This window comes from Trichechus manatus, unplaced genomic scaffold (genome assembly GCF_000243295.1).
Source record: "Trichechus manatus latirostris isolate Lorelei unplaced genomic scaffold, TriManLat1.0 scaffold00025, whole genome shotgun sequence".
NCBI classification, from domain to species: domain Eukaryota; kingdom Metazoa; phylum Chordata; class Mammalia; order Sirenia; family Trichechidae; genus Trichechus; species Trichechus manatus.
In genome coordinates, this window is record NW_004443961.1 from 17,403,492 (window position 1) to 17,417,605 (window position 14,114).

Below are 14,114 nucleotides of genomic sequence, written 5' to 3' on the forward strand. Positions count from 1 at the left end.
TCTATCCTATATGGGGTTCGTTGGGCTTCTTGGATGGCCAGCTTTTCATCTTTCATGATATTGGGGAAGTTTTCTGTCAGCAGTTCTTCAATGATGTCTGTTTTCTGTTTTCTCCCCCTGTTCTGGAACTCCGATCACTCGTAAATTTTTGCTTTTGATTGTATCCCACATAATTCTCAGGGTCTCTTTATTTTTCTTCATTCTTTTTTCTGATTTTTCCTCAAACAGATTTATATCCAAGTGTTTGTCTTCAATTCCACTGATCCTGTCTTCCACCATTTCAAACCTGCTCCTCAGCCCTTTTATGACACTGTCCATTTCTGAAATCTTGTTGTTTATCTTTTGGATTTCTATTCGTTGTTTTTGTATGATTTCTATTTGAGTATTTATTTTGGCATTTTGTTCCTGTGTTATTTTCCTGATTTCTTCCATTTTTTTGGTCCGTATTTTCCATGAATTTGTCTATATTTTCCTCATTTTTGTCTGCTTTTTGCTTCAACTCTTGGATAGCTCTGAATATTAGAGATTTGAATTCCCTATCAGGTAGTGCTAGTGCCTTTTCTTCTACTGGAAAGTCATCTCGTGTTTTATTTTGGAAGCTTACTGGAACCGTCCTGTCCTATTTTTATAAATTTTTTTATATTGTCTGCTGTCGTTGGGGCATTCGGTACTTATTTTCCTCGTTTATTGATTGTAGATTTGTTTGTTTCATCCTGCTTTTTTGTTTTATTTGGCTATGTCTGAGCAGGCAGGCTGTGTGTTCTTTGCTGTTTGCTTGTCTTTGGGCACGATACTTTTCACCTCCTTCTCCAATTGGTAGGGTCAGTCGCTCAGATATGGTACAGCAGGGCATGTATAGCTGAAGAGGACTTGCTGGGATGGGTTGTTTGTGACACTTCCTATGGCCACCAGGGTGGGCCGGTAATCAGTGCAGGGTAGATTCCGGTAGGCTGTGCCTGGGCTGCTTGGTGGTCTGATGTTCAGCGCACAGTGCAGGTAGGCAGGATGGAGGGGGGAGACTGTGATGTGTGGAGCTAACATGGGTATTGGAGAGAGGAGAGAGGAACAGGAGCCAAAAGCATAGAAACAAACAAAAAAGAGTGCTAGGGGAGCTTGCCATTGGAGTGGAGAGATGAGAGCCTATGAAATGGAGAAAAGCAAAAAGGAGAAGAAGAAAAAAAAGAAAAGAGAAAAATGAATAAATAAGAATTAGAAAGAAGAAAAGCAAAGCTCCCAGGGATCCCTCCAGTGCAGCTGCAAGGTCTGGGGAAGTTGCTTCCAGGCTGTGAAGTACAGCCTGGCTAGAAGGGGTAGAGATGTTGCTCAGCACCAGGCATTGAGGGGACAGGAAGAGAAGGAAAGTATAGGGAGATGAGAAACTGAGTAATGAAGAAAGACAAAAAGGAAAAAAGAGGGAAAAGAAAACAAAACAAGCAAATTAAAAAAAAAAAAGAACAAGAAAAATCCCCAGAGAAAAACAGAAAGAAAAAAAAGCCCCCCCCAAAAAAATAAGAGGAAAGAAGTGCCCTCGGGGATCCCTCTGTGCGTCTGTGTAAAATGAGGGAGTAGGTCCCAAGCCGCACAATACTGCTCGTCTAGAACGTGCTCCCAATTTGAGAAAAGAAAAAGATACTGAACAGTTCAAAACAAACAAACAAAAAAAGCCCTGGGATGCCACCAGTGTGGCAGCACGAGCCGGGATGCAGTTTCACATTTGAGTGGCGTTTCACAGCCTTTCAGGAAGAAGCAAAGATGGCACATGGAGCCAGGTATTTGAGAGAAAGGAGGAGGAGGTGGTAAGAGGTAAGAAAGAAATCTAAAGAAGTGGAAAAAAAGCAGTAGCAGCAGCCAACAAATGACACTTAGGGAGCCAGCCAGTGTGGGTGGGTGGAATCCAAGTGACACCGGAGTGAAGATGGTGTTTCCCAGCCAAGAGACTGGCCGCAGGAAGCAGAGCAGGCTGAGTGGGGGTGAAGAAGGGTAGGGGGTGGGAAGCTGGTTACTGGCTGTTCTGTCTCCTGCTGGAAGGTCCATGAAGCTGCTTTCTCATACCCCCTGTTTGCTGATCTCTGACAGAGTCCAAGAGGGCGGATCTGTGCTGCATCAGCTGTTAGGGGAGCTCTGCATGTATCTCTCCTCACTCTCTGTTCTCTGTCAGTTTCTTATTCCATTCGGTGCTTGTCTGAGTTCTTTATCTCTTCATTTGATGCTTAGGGCTTCAGCATTTCTGTTTTCTCTGTTTGGCTTAGTTTTTTGGATCTTTGCTGTGGAGGGACGGCATGGTGCTTCTGCCTATATCGCCATGTTGCCCAGAACTCCTGAAGTTCATATTTTCTTAAGCATGACTTTTTTCCCCCAAAAGGTATTTTTTAGGTAATAGAGTTTCTTTTCGTTGACATTCTGGGACAGATCTTTAAATTCAGCTGCATCTGGTCACCTTGCTTCCAACCATATTATGGCTATTTCTCTAAATCAGACCTGAACCAAGCAAGAACATCTGTACTAAGAATTATGAGGCCAAGCTGAACATTTTGGGCCAGTGTGTTCCATGTCACTTCTTTCAGCTTTAACCTTTTAGCAATTATCTTTACAATACTTAGAAATGGTAATTAAAGTTGGTAGAAGAACAAACAGAATACTGAAATGTTTTAAAGTTTCAAACTCCAGGTATATAAATGTCAGTGGCTTAAATATGGTTATAAGAATGCTTTTATTAACTCCCCCCACTGATCTTCTTGGGGATCATATTTAACCTTTCCTTCAGGGAGTATAACACTGCTAATCAGCTCGTATAGTTGGCAGCCATTAGCTGGGGACACCTGAAGCCACTTCAAGAATGTGTTTTTTTTTTTCCCCAGACAAACCTGTTATGAAAGTAAGTATGGATAGGTGTATTTTCGTCACAGAGTCTCTGGCTAAAAAATTTAGTCACCTGCCTCCACAATAACCAAAAATACTTTCAAAGATAAGCAGATGGTTTTCTAAGTGGACCCTTTCAACACTAAAACAATTTATTCAGTGAAACTGCCTCCCTGAACTCTGTATAAATGTCCAGTTCATTGTAGAGCTGGCTTGAGGTTTGGGTGAATGTGAGTATATGCAGACAGACTCACTGATTCTCATGCATGATAAGCTGATTGAGTCTCTTCTGATTGTTGACTATGATTGGAGGCATTTATATTGTTTTTTGGTACTTATTCTAATAAACCTCTGAAGTACTTCTGCTCCTGCATTGTAATGAGGGATTTCTTTAACCCCAGTAAGATTATATACCCAAGATTTTCTCCTATTATTTTATAATCAAACTATTGTTTATACATTTCCTCATCTTACTACATTAAGAATATTTCATCCAGGATTGAGGTCACTGAGATTAATGGAAAGGTGGCCATTAAGGGTAGACTTGATTTTTTTCATGGCTGTTGGGTCCATAGACTAGCCGTCCCAGGAATAGTCTGTCAAACTATTAATTGCCTTGAAGAATCAGAGACCATTATTTATCACCAAGTGGGATTTCCTAAAATCAGGCAAACACAGTTTGTTACTGAATGACAGGATCTTTAATAAAGTTAAAAAGATCTGTATTTGTTTTTATTTAGAATCAGCTCCTTAGAAGTTTACTTGTGTGTGTGTGTGTGTGTGTGTGTGCATGTGTATAGTATATGTAGATATATATTTTAAATTGGGACTATTCACATTTTTAGCTCAGTCTCTGTGTAGTATTTTAAGGACTAGTGATGTGATATTCATCCTTTGGTTCAGTTTCCTTCACCAGAAGTTACTTACACTTTCAAATTGGGGACTATCATAGTTACTTAGTGCTGCCGTAACATAAAAAATATCACACAAGTGGCTTTAAAGAACAGAAATTTGTTTTCTTGTAGTTTTGGAGGCTAAAAGTCCAAATCCAGGTCTCAACCATGTCAGTTCCTTCTGTGAGCCTGTCTCCTAAGTTTTGGTGTCTGCTGGCTATCCATGGCAATCCTTTGCTTGTAGGTAGGCCTTCATATGCCATCTGTCTTCCCCTGTGTGTGTCTCTTTGTCTCTTCTGCTCTTTTTATAAAATGCCTCTCAGAAGTGATTAGGTTTAGGACCCACTGTACTCTGATATGACCTCATTAACATAACAAAATAAAACCCCTATTTCCAAGCAGGGTTATATTTATAGGTACAGGGGTTAGTATTTTAACACATATTTTGGAGGGATAAAATTCAGTCTATAACAGGGACAGATTTTCTTTTCCTTCCCTTGGTCTCAGGGTCCCTTTGATTTTTAGGTTGTTGCTAGGTGCTGTAGAGTTGATTTCAACTCAGACTAGCCCCATGTGACAGAGCAGAACTTCTGCATAGGATTTTCTAAGCTGTAATCTTTATGGGAGCAGATTGCCAGGTCTTTTTCCTGTGAAGCCGCTGGGTGTGTTCTAACCACCAACATTTTAATTAGCAGCTGAGTGCTTAACCATTGCACCACCAGGACTCTGTCTGATTTTTAGGACTATGTGGTAATGAAATGGGTTGACAGAGCTAAATTTGGACTCTTTGGATCCATATAAGTTCTCATCATTCCCTCCTCTTATGCAGCAGTGAGTCTCAGTACTGGACATAGAGATTGCTTTGGCTCCAAGAATATTTTTAATTCAGTTATTTATTTAATAGACATTTGAGTATCCCCTTTTGTGCCAAGAACTCATAACCCTGATCCCAGTCATTTTACTCTTCACTGGTATTTAAATATAGGTGTGTGTTCAGATAACACAGTGACCAGTTAAGTTGTTTAAATTATGATTCTAGCCTACAGAGAATTTATAGCTTCACTATCTTAATTCTTAATAAACTGTGAAGCAAAATATGGGCCTAAACATAGTTTACAAATCCTTTCTGCAGGAAATAAATTTAACAATGTGGTTTTCAGTGCTACATTTGGTAGGTAATGTTGAAACCTAAATCCTACCCATGGGAGTAAGCTGGGCTACATTTCAATTTTAACAGAAAAGCTAAATGAAGAAAAAAGAACAATAAGCTGATCATTTGAGGGCATGTTTGTGTGTTTAAATATCTGTTATTTCTATAGCCCTTTCTCCCAGCCTAGTAGTAAGGTAGCCTTTCCCCAAGTTATAAGAGCATAATAGTTGCCTGCCAGTCCCAGCTGTAATCTGCTTCCATCATAAACACTAAGTTTCTGTAGAAGTTATGGTTCTTCTCTAACAAAAGCAGAGATCCCAAAGATGTGAACCAGTTGCTCTGTATTTTAACTTTCCAAATTCTAGTCACAGTTGACAGAGCAAACTGTAACAAGTAGGAAAATGTGAGGAGGCATTTTTTTTGTTCTTACACCGAACTTGGTTAATTGTGAGCAGAAGAGTTAAAATACTAACCAGTGTTGTCTGGAATTGCTGTAAGTAAAGTCAAACAGGGTTGGTGCCAGATTAGGATAGGGGCAAGTGTGAAGTAGAAGATAAAAGTATATCGTTGATGTGGTTTGTGTTTCTGACTGCATTTCAAAGTCAAATGCAAAAGTCTTCCTGATTATTCAGTAACTTTTATTTTGTTTTAGCTTTAAATTACCCATACCACCTTTTCACTTTAATGGGGTAGAGAATAGAGTTCTTTGAATCAGTCCTTAGTTTCCTGTATTTACCTACATCCCTCTCAAAAAACTCTTTATATGGTTGAACACCTAGCTTTATTAGAGAGAATGTATACCAAACAATAAATTGCTTCTGTGCCTTCCTGGATCTAATAAGGTTCTCTTCTGGACACTGGTTATTTCTGCATTCCTAGGTTCTCTAAGGAGTACTCTGGCTTGCCAGTGATCAGAAAGAGAGGTCACCAGTGGAAACAAGAAATCAAGCTGCAATAGGAGGAGTAATCTTTATCACAGGGTACAAATTCTTGCACTTGGCAGTCTTTGCACTACCTGGAAAGCAATCCTTAAACCAGTTGCCGTTGAGTCAGTTCAGACTCATGGTGACTTCACGTGTGTCAGAGTGTCAGAACTGTAATCCATGGGGTTTTCAGTGGCTGGGTTTTTGGAGGTAGATCACCAGGCCTTTCTTCTGAGACACCTCTAGTTGTACCGAACCTCCAATATTTTGGTTAGCAGCTGAGCGCATTAACTTTGCACCATCTAGGGACTCCTGAAAAGCAGTCGTTAGGAGTCTAGAAATCCACAGAGACAGAGAGATGTCTCGGGAATGACTTCATGTACCCCATCTCATTCCTGTGCGTTTATAATCTATGGGAGACTTGAGTTTTTAAGAGACATTGTCTCTGGTTCCTAATCCTAACATAGCCACTAGCCATGCACACAATTCCTCCAGTTCTCACGGAGCTCTTTTCCCACCTTTGAAATGAACACTGCTGGTTTTGATGCATTTGACATACCAAATGTAAAAGCAACCTTATTTTCCAAACTAAAAATTGGGATTCCTGATCTCACTTTTGGAAGTAAAGTTTTTAAAATCTGAGTTATCCTGGAAAATTTTAAGCAACAATCAGCATTTAGTTGAATTCAGAGGCTAGGTGTTCAGAACCTAGTGAGCCATGGTCTGTGTCTTCAAGCGAATTGTCTGTAAAATGTTGGATGATATGCTGCCAGTAATGAATAGTCCCTAAAATGTATAGTGGCTCAGACAGTTACGTCTTGATGACTTGACGGTATTAGGTAAGTGAACAAGTCATTGGATGGACTTTCCACATTCAGGGAGCCAGCTGATGGAGGCTCTGCCGCCTTTAACTACTCACTCCAAAATTTCCCTGACGTTGTCCCCATTCCAAACAGACCATGAAGGGCAAAAGAGCATGGAAGAGATTTTTATGGAACAGGCCTAGTTGTAGCACACATTACTTCCACTAGCTAGAACTCAGTGTCAGACATCGCTTAACTGCAAGGGAGACTCGGAAAAGTGCCCTAGGTGTGAACCTAAGAAGATGAGACATTACCTTTTGGTGAACAGCTAAACACCTCTGCTACATCCATTATACTCATTAGATTGGCTGTCTTGAAAGGAGGAAATATATCCTATAGTGTAGATCCTAGAACTAGGTAGGACTTCAGGAAATGTGTTTTATGTGCATATGAATGAAGGAAAGAATGAATGAGTAAAAGTACTACTTTGGATTTAAATGATGTTTTTTAAAAGTAGTTGGAAATATGTTTAGAAGTATGGAGTTGAACATACCAACGATCATGAAGGTGGTGCTGGACCAGACAGCATTTCATTCTATTGTACGTGGGGTCACCATGAGTGGGAGCTGACTCAATCACAATTAACAACAACAAAACATATTTACAATTATAAGATTTTTATGTTTATGTACTTCATAAATATAATCTCCTTCATTCTAACAGTGTTTCTAAAACACACAAAAATACAATTATTATTATCCATGGTTAATAGATGTAGATATTTAAAACTAACTTTAATATTAACCACATAAATTTGGGGATTTTAAATTGTTTAATTAGTAATAGTGTTCATAGATCAAAATTACAAACAGATGTCCTCAAGATAACCACATGGGGGAAATAGTACTCATTGTATTTGTATATTCTTATCTATTCTGAGAGTTAAATTGAATTTTAGTTTAATTAAGACCTTCTGCCTTGGTATCATATGAAAGTATTTGATGCGTGGAACATCATGGTGAGAATTATGAGACTTATAAAATGTCAACATTCTTGGGAAATACGAACAGGCAGAATAGACAGTTATGATTGAGAATTAAAGTATAAACCAAATGGACAAAATGTTTGCTGATTATCCTTCATTGTTTTGAGCATTAGCAAGTACTCACTCTTTGTATTTGACATCTCACTGTCTCTTTTGGAGGACGTTTTAATTATTTTATCTGTTTCTTTAATTAGTTTAACAAAAGAAACATGTGTTTTCCACCGGCACAAAAATTTTCTCAAAGAAAATACACCAAGTTCATTAGTCATCTTTTCAGATCTTAGCTTTACAGTACTGATTTTGGGGAAAGGCATTGAGTGACTAAAGGTGTCCACCATCTTGAATAATAGGGTTAGAATTCAAAATGGTGTTGGAGTTTGGGAACAGCGATTCAGAAAATGTGAGATTTAGTAACAACCAGCATATATTAGTCCTTTTGCAAAAAGTGAAGTTAAATCACGTAAATTCTAGTGTCATGGATTGAATTGTGTCCTCCAAAACTATGTGTCAACTTGGTTAGGCCATGATTCCCAGTATTGTGTGATTTTCCACCATTTTGTCATCTGATATGATTTTCCTATGTGTTGTAAATCCTACCTCTGTGATGTTAATAGAAGTACAACCAGAATACTCCTTAGAAGCAAAGATGGCGAGACTATGTCTCACATACTTTGGACATGTTATCAAGAGGGATCAAACCCTGGAGAAGGACATCATGCTTGGTAAAGTAGAGGATCAGAGAAAAAGAGGAAGACCCTCAAAGAGGTGGATTGACACAGTGGCTGCAACAGTGGGCTCAAGCATAACAACGATTCTGAGAATGACGCAGGACCGGGTAGTATTTTGTTCTGTTGTATACAGGGTTGCTATGAGTCTGAACCGACTCTACAGCACCTAACAACAACAACAACAACAACAATGATGTTAATGAGACAGGACTCTATTTACAAGATTAGGTTGTGTCTTAAGTCAGTCTCTTTTGAGATATAAAAGAGAGAAGTGAGCAGAGGAGACAGGAGGATCTCATACCACCAAGAAACAAGAGCCAGGAGAATAGTGTGTCCTTTGGGCCCAGGGTCCCTGTACTGAGAAGCTCCTCAACCGGGGAAGATTGATGACAAGGACCTTCCTCCAGAGCTGACAGAGAGAGAAAGCCTTCCCCTGGAGCTAGCACCCTGAATTCGGACTTCTAGCCTCCTAGACTGTGAGAGAATAAATTTCTCTTTGTTAAAGCCATCCACTTGTGGTATATCTGTTATAGCAGCACTAGGTAACTAAGACATCTAAGTTGCATTAAACTCAGTTCTTGATCTTTTTCAAGAGAGCTGCCCAAGTGTAGCTCTTCCCTATGTAGAACTTGAAGAGTTGTGTGCGTCCTGAACACCAAGCTTATGAATGTGAAATATCCTCAGCAGAAGCAGGGAATCCCTGGAAGCTGTTGATCAGGGAAGCTATGTGGTCAGTTCAGAGGTATTGAAGTGTATTTAACTAGAGACTCAAGGAGTGATTGACCCTGATGAGAAAAGAACTAAGAGGAGATTCGTTTTAAATGTACCAAGAATAATTTAGATTCTCTAGGAGGATACATTTCCAAGAATCAGTTTTTGCAAATGCTACCTCTACTTGTTTAATACTGGTTACTTCTTATGACACTTAAGGTAGGAGAAACAAAATAACTTCTCATAGCATCCTGCACCTCAATGATTGTATTAGTTTTCTATCACTGCAGTAACAACTTAGCAGAAATTTAGTGGTTTAAAACAACACAACTTTATCTCACAGTTTTTGTAGGTATGAAGTCCAGCTTGGCATAACTGGATTCTCTGTTCAGGGTCTCACCAGGCTGAAATCAAGGCATTGGTTGAAACTACAGTTCTCATCTAGGACTCGAGATCCTTTTCCAAGCTCCTTGACTGCAGGCAGAACTCATTCCCTTTTCACACTTTGCACATGCCCTACTCCATCTTCAAGTCAGCAATGGCGGGTCAAGATGCTTCACATCTCTCTGACTTTCCCCTCTGCCACATTTCTCTCATTTCCTCTTCTGCCATCAGCCAGAAGAATGCTCTGCTTTTAAGAGCTTATGTGATTACATTTGGACCACCAGGATAATTCAGTGGGTTGAAAAATGAGTGGAAGGTGAAGAAATAGGCAGCCCAGAAGTAGGCATCATGCCGATAAGCATGATTTATTCGTCCAGCGTTGGGGTTTATCCAGGGCGTAAGACATGGTGGGTTGAGTTTTCCATTAGATTCTCAGACCTTATCTGAGACCTTGTCTGTTGAACAGGGATGCACAGCTGGCAGCTGATTAGAGGCTTGGTCTCTCTCCCCTGGCAGAAGATGCTAGGTCTCTGGGGGGAGCCTTGGGATCAAAGGCACATTTTTTTAGGCTGTAAGAAAAGTCCCACTGGAGGAAGTCTCCATGATCAGAGACCTGGTTTCTAAGCTTTGGGTTCTGTTCAGGCGAGAGGCCTGGGTGCATTGATAACCCTTAAACACCAATACTTATAGGAGTTTTTAACAATTTGTTCCCCACCAGAGAAGGCTTAAACTCAATAGCAAAATGATACAATGAAAAGATAAGAGTTTTGGAGTCAGATCGGTACTAGAATACTGATTTCATCACTTATTAACTTGGCAAATTCCTGAAACCCTTTGTGCCTCTAGTTTCTGATTTTTAAAGTGTGGCTAATAACAGACATCTCACAGGGCTGTGGCAAGATAACATGGGTAAAGAACCTAGTATGTGATAAGCGCTCTATAGAAGTTCTCCAGTACCTCCTTCTGGAGTTGCTAAAGTGCATCTGGTTCTAAAGCACTTGAATAACTTAGAAAGTCAGTTCTGGGCTCAGTCCAGCTCCTCCTTATCTGGTAGGTACTTAACAGGACATCAGGACCCACCTAGGTGCTAAGATCTACTGGACTAGGGATAAATCCCTGTGGATTCAAGACCACTGTGTGGGACATAAATATGAACAGCCTAACGGAATGAATCTAGGGGCCTGGCCACTCTGGGCCTGGACACAAAGATAACCTATAATCACTGAATTTTGACACCATACACCAGTCAGTTGAGAGGCGCCAGCTTAGCAGGGAACTTTGCTGGCATCCATCAGAGGAGCCAAATACCAGAATGTTCTAATGGCTCTCACATTAATATGGATTTGCGTGCATTGCTTTTGATTGCTGTAATCAGACTTGAAATGAATCCAAGAGGTTTCTACAGCTCTGAGACATTAATCCCCCAGTGTCCCCTCCCTCCCAGGGTCTGTGTAAAGGCTTAATTGCTCTATCTTATCTCTCTAGGTATGTGGAGACCAAAGCCAAGGGGCCGTTTTCCTGCGGGAATTTACACTGATTCGAAGAGAGAGCCTTCATGAAGATTTCCTGTCAGACCTCTTGAATAGTCACAAAACTGAAGACTCGGTACAGTGCCGGTTCTTCTCTTTATTTCTAGAAGTGCAGAGGTTCAATTGCTGATTCTGATTTGTTGTGGTGATTGTTTTTACCAAATCTGAAGAAGTTTTGGATGGTATTCTCTGATATCCGGCAGAGGTGGGGGAAGCAAAGTGATAGGGCAGTGGACAGGCTGTACAGGGGCAACTTTGCTAACTTTTCCGGCATCTGGCAAGCTTTAAACATTTACTCCAGTGTTAACGTTTGTTTGAGGCAGAGTGTGGAGAATTCACAGGAAAGTAACTGATGTTTTGCTAGAGACCCTGAACATGAAATGGTAATAATTTAAATGAGTGAGGAAAAAGGGAGATTTATAAGTAAAGCCCAAATTGTTTTAAGGGTCAATGGAAATTCCACCATCTTCCAATCCTGGCTTCTTTGTGGATATTTTTACTTCAAAATGTTAGTCATATTTATTTTATGAGACTTTATTTCTCTGGTGATGGTTTTGAAAAAAATAATAAACTTCTAGAAAATGAGTTCTCAAATGAAAGCAAGTAATATCGTTGACTGGAGATGTCAGGTCTCTCTGTGCTTGGAATTCAGACCGTGATTTGTAGTTTGTGCTTTATTGTGAGAATTGATTTGACAACTTCTGGAAGTTCTAAGTGAGGCTCTGTGTATGTTGATTATATGGTGATGACCTTGTGCTTGGAAGTGTTCATATTGAAATTAGAGGATGCTGTGTGCAGGTGCCACTGATGTTGCTTGTTGAATCATAACATGGTAGAGTAACAGAAAATAGACACACATTTATTTTTACCTCCTCTACCCTGCCTCCTCACTGCCCTCTCTCAGGATTGGATTTGTTGAATATTTGTCTCATATATTTCTTTTGTAGACATTGAGTACATTGACTCTCAATAACCATTCATAGCCACCCCTTATTGTATGGGTCATTTACAACTTCTTTATGATGAACATTCCAATCCTTCTCAAAATTTGTCCCCTAGCGTGGGCAGGAAGGTAGGTAGGGGTCCCCAAGGGTACCATAATTAATTTTCATATGATTCTTATGTCATGTTTCTCTCAGTAAGCTCTGAAAATGCAGAGCTTGCCTTTTAAACTGTTATTATTTGTTTAGATTTTCTTTGTGATCTACTATAGTACACATTTCACTGCCACCTAAACTTTATTACTCCTTTCTGTGAATTGTTTTTTAATCTCTTCCCATTCGATGTTTTGCAAGTTCTGAAATATGTTAACACATTTTGGATTTGGTTTATGCAAAGTACTGACAACTGCTGCTATGTGAATACTACATGCAAACTTCAAAAGCAAGTCTAATTATTGCAACTTTTACACCATAAAGCAAATTAATTAATATGAACTAATTATGAGCATAATGAAATTGTCATAGTAGTAGTTCCACTAAAGACAGTTCTTGTCACTTACCAAACACTAAAGGGTATCATCAGCATTATTTTTGACATAGTATTACATTAATTTTCATCATAATGAAAACTGTGCATGCTGCTGAATTTCCTCACACATCCTGAGCTCATAAGTAACTGAGTGGGTTGGAAGCATTTAACCAGAGAGAGGAATTACCCACCCACATAAGTAGAGCTGGAGTTATATAAGAAAATGTGAGGGAAAAGAAAAGATCAAAGCTTCCTAAATACCGGAAGCTAGCTCAGCCAGCTAATAAGTCTATGAAATTCTCACGATTTCTGTGGAAGGTGTGTCTTTACTCTGAGGACATCATTTGACCCAGGATATAAAACTCTGAAAGTGTAACTTTTATTTTCTATAGCCATTCAAAGATGAATCACCATAATCTCTGTGTTTGTCTAACGGGAAGAGTTCAAGCATGAGTTGCAGCTTGTATTAATGGCCAGAAAAGTGGAAATGCCTTTCATGCCCATTATTTATGAGTTTCCTTCACATTGGGAGGAGGCTCTTCAGCAGAATGGGAGAGTCATCAACAAGAAATCTTCCTGGTATAGGGCACCAAAACCACTTGACAGAGGCAGGTGGGTGAGAGAGGATGAGTGGTTGTGCAATGTAATCCGTTTGTACAATTCTGTCTGCTTTCAAGTAAGTCTTCTCTTGCATCCCACAGGCATTTCCGCACATATTTCAGCTCCCCTCCCAAATTCGTGGCGCTGCTCTTGGAGGTCAGGGTCGGTGTTAATTCCCTCTTCCCTACCATCTAGCCCAGCACTTGCACATGATAAACACCCAGGGTGTTTGTGGAAGGAGAAAACCCACTGGTGGCTCTTCTAAATTTTTCTGTTGTTTGTGTTTTGTATGTTGAAAATACAGAGAATATGATTACAAAATATGCATGAAAAGTGCTTTATAAATGTGGAAATCGTCCTTATTGTAAAGTCTGAATGTTAAAAATGCCTGACTAGCTTCGATGTTAATGATAAAAGAATATCTGGGGTTATCTTCCATGATGTCTTTTCAAGTCAGCATGTAGATTTATAATAAATAATATGAGTTCAGGGATGATTGCCAAGTGGAAATTCATAGTTGTGGAAGTAATATACTTATCTGCAGTATGTATGATATATTGGACAAAAGTAGCATTAATGTAGGAAACGCCTTGTCACACTTCTCAGTGAAATGGCTGCCATCTTCTTTTTAGGTCTTTAATTTTCGTGGTCTGAAACCTTTTCTTTACCAGGCATCCTTTTTCTTCTTTTCGAATAACTTTTGAAAGCCAGAACAGCCTGACTCCAAAGTATTTGTGGAACTCTTTCACCTAAAAGCTTAATTTATTTTGGTCATTTTCGACCTTCAAGTCATGCTGCCTCAACCCCCCTCACCTAGGGCATATTGGCATGAACTGACTTTGACATTGCATTAGAAAAACTTTCTAGCCGGCTTCCTCTCAGAGGGCTAATTCCATTCACCTCACTTTGAAAAGCAATCCAAGTGAGCCATTTGTCTAGAATCCACAGGAGGCAACTGAACTTCTAGCTATTGCCTGAAATCATGCGTGTATGTCTTTTGCAGTGTTTGCAGAGAAGAA